Source organism: Malaclemys terrapin, chromosome 15 (genome assembly GCF_027887155.1).
Source record: "Malaclemys terrapin pileata isolate rMalTer1 chromosome 15, rMalTer1.hap1, whole genome shotgun sequence".
In the NCBI taxonomy this organism is placed as follows: domain Eukaryota; kingdom Metazoa; phylum Chordata; order Testudines; family Emydidae; genus Malaclemys; species Malaclemys terrapin.
Window position 1 is genome coordinate 5654002 of NC_071519.1, and position 6533 is coordinate 5660534.

Consider the following 6533-nt stretch of genomic DNA (forward strand, 5'->3'; position numbering starts at 1 on the left):
TACCCATGGACTACAGGACCCTGCAGAAGCTCCGACGATGGGTGACCCTAAACATGAACCTCCAGGTGGAGGAGGTGGTAGAAGAAGAGGACCCCATGGTGGACATTTTGACACCAGAAGGGCCCTCTAGGGTGGCCCTGCCCATTATTAAGACTATCCAGTCAAGTGCCAAAACAATCTGGCAAACTCTGGCCTCCATTCCCCCCATGGCCAAAGGGGCAGAAAGAAAGTACTTTGTCCCCATTAATGGGTATGAATATCTCTTTACCCATCCCCCGCATCCTCCCTGGTGGTGGAGGCGGTAAATGAAAAAGAAAGACAGGGTCAGCAGGGGCCTGCCCCTAAATCAAGAGATGGGAAACACCTGGACCTCTTTGGCAGAAAGGTTTATTCTATGGGTGGCCTCTCCCTGTGGATCACTAATCAGCTCGTGATCCTTAGCAGATACAGCTATAATTCATGGTCTGCTATGCAAAAGTTCAAGGAGCTCCTCTCATCAGATTCTTGGCAGGAGCTAGGAGCCATTGCTGAGGGCAGGCTAGTGGCCTGGACTTCTCTTCAAGGTTCCCTGGATGCTGCAGACACAGCAGCATGTACTCCTACATCTGGCATCACCATATGTCGTAACGCCTGGCTTCAGTCCTCGGGGCTCCCACCCGAAGTCCAGCAAACAATCCAGGGGCTCGATGGTCAGGGGCTCTTCGCTGAACAAACCAACTCTAGGTTGCATAGCCTAAAAGATTCACAAAACACCATTAAGTCTCTCGGCATGCATACCCGGTGACTCAAAGAAAGCCGTTTAAGCCCCAGCCCACTCAGCAGTGGTCTTTTCCCACTAGACCAAGGCAGGACTTCTCCCGCAGGAGGAGCAGATAAACTAGGCATAGGCCATCACATCCTCCTCTAGGGCAGGGCCAGGGCCAGTTCAAGCCCCCTCTGGGCCCTAAGCACCCATTGTGAAGATGCGCACGAGGACAGATTACCAGTCCAAATCCCAGCCAGCTATCCTCCCTTTCTGAACCATCTATCCCGCTTCTACCGTGCATGGTCCTTTATTACATTGGACCAGTGGGTCCTCTGCACGGTAGAGGTGGGCTATTCTATCCACTTCTGCTCTTTTCCACCCTCCCACCCCCCTTGCCCGTCCCTCTTCAGGGACCCTTCTCACAAGCAACTCCTTATCCAGGAGGTCCAGTCCCTCCTTGCCCTAGGAGCCATGGAGGAGGTACCTCAGGAGCTCAGAGGCAAGGGTTTCTATTCACGCTACTTCCTTGTCCCCAAGGCAAAAGGGGGCCTACAGCCCATTCTGGACCTTAGGGAACTCAACAAGTACATTGTCAACTTAACGTTCCACATGGTCTCCTTGAGCACGATCATCCCCTCCCTGGATCCGGGAGACTGGTATGCCACCCTCGATATGAAGGACACTTATTTTCATGTTTCAATCACCCTGTCTCACAGACATTTTCTCCGTTTTGTGGTGAAGAAGACACATTATCAGTTAACGTCTCTCCCATTTGGCCTGTGCACGGCTCCCTGCGTCTTCACCAAATGCACAGCAGTCATGGCAGTCTTTCTTCACCACCATCACGTGCATGTCTACCTGTACCTAGACAACTAGCTCATATGAGGCTGTTCTCGCCAGCAGGTAAAATCACAGGTACGAATGGTCAGAGACACGTTTGACGGTTTGGGCATCATTCTGAATGTCAACAAGTCTGTTCTCACCCCAACTCAAACAATAGAGTTCATTGGGGCAGTTCTGGATGCAAACCAAGTGAGAGCATTCCTCCCAGACATCTAGCCCTGGCACACATAATCACTGGCCTTTGCAGCTTTCCCACTATCACGGTGAAGTAGTGTCTCAAGCTGCTGGGCCACATGGTGTCCTGCACTTACGTGCAGCATGCCAGGCTACGGCTCAGGCCCCTGCAGACGTGGCTTGCTTCCATGTACTGCCTGGGCCGCGACAGTCTGGACATGGTGCTGACCGTCCAATGGCATCCCCTCGATTCCCTACGTTGGTGGCCGGACCCCCAAATGGTGAGCGCCAGGGTCCTGTTCCACCCTCCCCAGCCCACTCTGACCCTAGTTACGGATGCGTCTGCGCTCGGCTAGGGAGCACATCTCAGGAGCCTGACAACTCAGGGCCTATGGCAAGTAGAGGAACTGGCTCTGCATATCAACATCAAAGAGCTCAGGGCGATCCACCTTGCGTGCCAAGAGTCCCTGTCCCACTTGCAAGGCCACTATATAGCGGTGCTGACGCACAATGCCGTGGCCATGTTTTATATAAACAAGCAAGGCAGTGCCTGGTCGTCTCCTCTCTGTCAGGAAGCCCTCCTACTATGGGAATTCTGTCTAGCCCCCTCCATCCTTCTCCAAGCTTCATACCGGCCGGGCATTCAAAATGTACTGGCAGACAGCTTGAGCAGACGATTCCTTACACATGAATGGTCGATTCGGCCAGATGTTATCCACTCCATCTTCCCCGAATCAATCTGTTTGCCACACAGGTCAACAGGAAGTGCCCAACCTTTTGTTCCTTCTGGGGTCACAGCCCTGGCTTCATTGCAGATGCCTTCCTGATTCCATGGTCCAATCAACTATTCCCACCATTTCCACTCATCCACAAGTAATTTCTCAAGGTCTGCAGGGACAAGGCAGATGTCATTCTGGTGGCCCCAGCTTGGCCTCACCAGCGCTGGTACCCCACCCTCATGGACCTGTCGATCCGGTCACCAATCCGCTTACCTCTCACTTCTGACCTCTGTGACGGGTTAGATCACAGAAACCCCTCGGGAGCTGCCACCCGATGTGCCAAGATCCCGCGGCCCCGCTTCCCCAGCTCGAGTGCCGGCCTGAGCCCCGTGGCCCCGCTCCCCCGGCCGGAGCGTGGCAAACCCCGCTGTAAGGCTCCTGCGGTGGGAGCCCTGCAGCCCCACTCACCCAGATGGAGCACCAGCCCAAGCCTATCGGCCCCGCTCCCCCGGCCGGAGCACTGGCCCGAGCCCGGCGAGCCCCGCAGCCCCACTCCCTCGGCTCGATTGCCGGCCCGAGCTTGGCAAGCCCCGCGGCCCCGCTCCCCCAGCCGGCGTGGCGGCCCGAGCCTGGCAAGTCCTACGGCCCTGCTCCCTTGGCTAGCATGCCGGCCCAAGCCCGGCAAGCCCTGCAGGCCTGCTCCCCTGGCCGGAGCACCGGCCTCAGCCTGGCAAGCCCCGCAGACCCACTCCCGCGGCTGGAATGCCGGCCTGAGCCCAGCAAGACCCACGGCCCCACTCTTCCAGCCGGAGCACTGGCCCGAGACCGGCAAGCCCCGCAGCCCCGCACCCCCGGACGGAGTGCTGGCTCAAGCCCTGCGGATCCGCTCCCCCAGTCAGAGCGGCGGCCTTAGGCCTGCAAGCCCTGCGGCCCCGTTCCTCCGGCTGGAGCACCGGCCCGAGGCCTGCAAGTCCTGCGGACCCGCTCCCTAGGCTAGAGCACTGGCACAAGCCCTGCAAGCCCCGTGGCCCCAGTCCCCCAGCCGGAGTGCTGGCCCAAGCCCCTCTCCCCTGGACGGAGCACCGGCCCAAGCCCGGCAAGTCCTGTGGCTCCGCTGCCCCAGCCGGAGCGCTGGCCTGAGCCCTGCAAGCTCCGCGGCCCCGCTCCCCCGGCTGGAGTGTGGCAAACCCCGCGGTCCCGCTCCCCCGGCAGGAGCGCTGGCCTGAGCCCGGCAAGCCCCACGGCCCTGCTCCCCGGGCTGGAGTGCTGGCTCGAGCCCCGCAGATCCGCTCCCCCAGCCGGAACCCGGCAAGCCCCGCGTCCCCACTCCCACAGCTGGAGCGCTGGCCTGAGCCCTGCAAGCCCCGCGGACCCGCTTCCCTGGCCGGAGCACCAGCCCAAGCCTGGCAAGTCCCGCGGCCCCGCTCCCCCGGCTAGAGTGCCAGCCCGAGCTCGGCAAGTCCCGCGGTCCCGCTCCCTTGGCTAGAGCGCAGACCCAAGCCCCGCTCCCCTGGCCGGTGCACCGGCTACAGCCCTGCAAGCCCCAGTCCCCCAGTCGGAGCGCCAGCCCAAGCCTGGCAAGTCCCACGGACCTGCACCCTTGGCTAAAGCGCTGGCCCAAGCCCGGCAAGCCCTGTGGCCCCGCTCCCCCAGCCAAAGCGCCGGTCTGAGCCCTGCAAGCCCCGCTCCCCCAGCCGGAGTGCCGGTCTGAGCCCTGCAAGCCCCGTGGACCTGCTCCCCCGGTCGGAGTGCTGGCCCCAGCCTGCCAAGCCCCGTGGCCCCGCTCCCCCGGCTAGAGTGCCAGACCAAGCCCAGCAAGCCCCGTGGTCCCGCTCTCCCAGCCGTAGCACCGTCCCAAGCCCCGCAACTCCACTCCTCTGGCCAGAGCGCCGTCCCGAGCCCAGCAAGTCCTGCGGCCCCGCTCCCTTGGCTAGAGCGCCGGCCCAAGCCTGACAAGCCCCACGGCCCGCTCCCCTGGCCGGAGTGCCAGCCCAAGCCCAGCAAGCCCCGCGGCCCCACTCTCCCGGCCGGAGCACTGGCCTGAGCCTGGCAAGATCGGCGGCACCACTCCCCGGTCAGAGTGCCGGCCAGAGCCCAACAACCCCGTGGCCCCGCAACCCTGGCCGGAGCACGGCAATCCGAAGTGCCGCTGAAGACTAGGAGCGCCGCCCAGTGAGTACAAGCCCCACAAATCGAGCCCCACACTTGCTAAAGCCAGCCCTTGACAGAAATGTTCCTGTCTTTAACACTCAGATGCCCAACTACCAATGGGGGCTAAACTCAAATAAATCCGTTTTACCGTGTATAAAGCTTATATAATGTAAACTCATTAATTGTTTGCCCTCTATAACACTGATAGATATGCACAGCTGTTTGTCCCCCCTTCCCCAGGTATTAATACATACTCTGGGATAATTAATAAGTAAAAAGTGAATTTATTAAATAGAGAAAATAGGATTTAAGTGGTTCCAAGTAGTAACAGACAGAACAAAGTAAGTCAACAAGCAAAATAAAATGTGCAAATCTATGTCTAATCAAATTGAATACAGATAAGATCCTCACTAGTTCCAGAATGCTCTCTTTTACAGACTAATCTCCTTTTAGCCTGGGTCTGGACAGAGAGGCCTGTGCCTTTAAGAACCCAGCCCTGGGAAGCCCATGCTGAGAGGTACTTGTCTGTGGGAGGGGAAATAAAAAAGCCCCTCTGCCCCCTTTCCTATTTTTGCAAACACTGGTGTATCAATCCACCGAGGCAACTGTTACCAACAGTTTTGCCCTGTGTCACCCTCTGGCAGCACCTTTCCCCTGGGCTTAACTCCAGCTCCTTTCCCCCCCATCCCTGATTTTGCCCCTCTGCTCCCATCCTAACCCTGTCTCCAGCTGCTTGACCCCCCGACCAGTCAATTTCCACTCCCTGCTCAGACCTTGGCCAACCCCTTCCTCTTATTTGCCCCCTTTGCCCCTTTTTAACCCCTGTAAAAGGAAGTCCACAGACTCTGATTCCAAGTAAGGGCAGGGTGAAGAGAAGTGGCTTCAGCAGATGTTACGGAGCATGCTCAGTGCACCCTAAGTAGGAAATTCCTACAGATAGTAGTTTCTCACACTACCCCTGAGGCCTCCAGGAGTTTCTGAAAGCTCTTTTCCTTATTTTTCCTGCCTTCCTTCCTATCAGCTCCTCACTGCTCCAGCCCCTTCAAGCCCAACCCGGGCTGCTCACTCACCGGGCCAGGGACTTTCTGAGGTGGGCACCAATACTGGATTTACAATGGCACCAGTGGTGCCACTGCGCCGGGCCTACGCTCCAAAGGGGCCCCGGCCCAGCCTCTCTTCTCCAGGAAGCTTGGTGCTGCTGTGCCCGTCCGTTTTGCTACCTTGGGTGTACTGAGCATGCTCACTCGAACTGAGCATGCCCAGTAACCTTCGTTGTAGCCACTGCCCTCTCTCTGCCCTTACTTCTGCTAACGATTTGCTGCCTCCTCTTTGGGGGGGTTTAAAAGGATTAAGGGGGGCAAATCGCAGCGGGGGGGCTGTCAGGGTCTGAGCAGGGGGAAGAATTTTACTGGCCTGGGGGGTTCAAGCTACTGTAGCTAGCGGCAGAAGAGGGGCTGAAGGGCAAAAATCAGTGGTGGGGGGTGAGAGCCGGGGTTAAGCTGGGGAGGGGTGACACTGCCAGACCCCGTGCGGGTACAAAACCCCCATTTAGGGAGGGGGAGGGGGGGAACAGTGACCCCGTGGGATGAGCCACCCACTGTGCTCGCTGATCTAGGGGTGTGGGGGGGGCAGAGGCTGTTTTTGTTGTTCTCACAGGGACGCTGCATGTCAGCCTCGGAGCAGGGGGCGGGTTCCTGGGGCTGGGGTCTTAAAGGCACAGGCCTCCAATTCCTAGCCTGTCAAAGCTTAATCAACGCAGCTCCTCTCTATCCTATACAAGTGTTGCAGGGCCAGGGCCGCCCAGACGGGGGGGCCAAGTGGGGCAATTTTCTGCAGGGGCCCCCACGAATATGTCGGAGGCTGCCCCCGCCTCCGTCTTCCCGGTGCCTCAGCGTGCCGCG

The 6533-nt window shown here is 59.0% G+C and overlaps 1 long non-coding RNA gene across 1 annotated transcript; it reads right to left on the reverse strand.

Moving 5' to 3' along the window:
- Positions 1-370: 370 nt before the first annotated feature.
- On the reverse strand, positions 371-5931 carry LOC128823115 (uncharacterized). The gene is made up of 3 exons (XR_008441666.1): positions 5703-5931; positions 2448-2650; positions 371-733 (listed from the first exon to the last, which is right to left on the reverse strand). It is a non-coding gene; the product is annotated as an uncharacterized LOC128823115 (long non-coding RNA).
- Between the last annotated feature and the right edge of the window lie 602 nt (positions 5932-6533).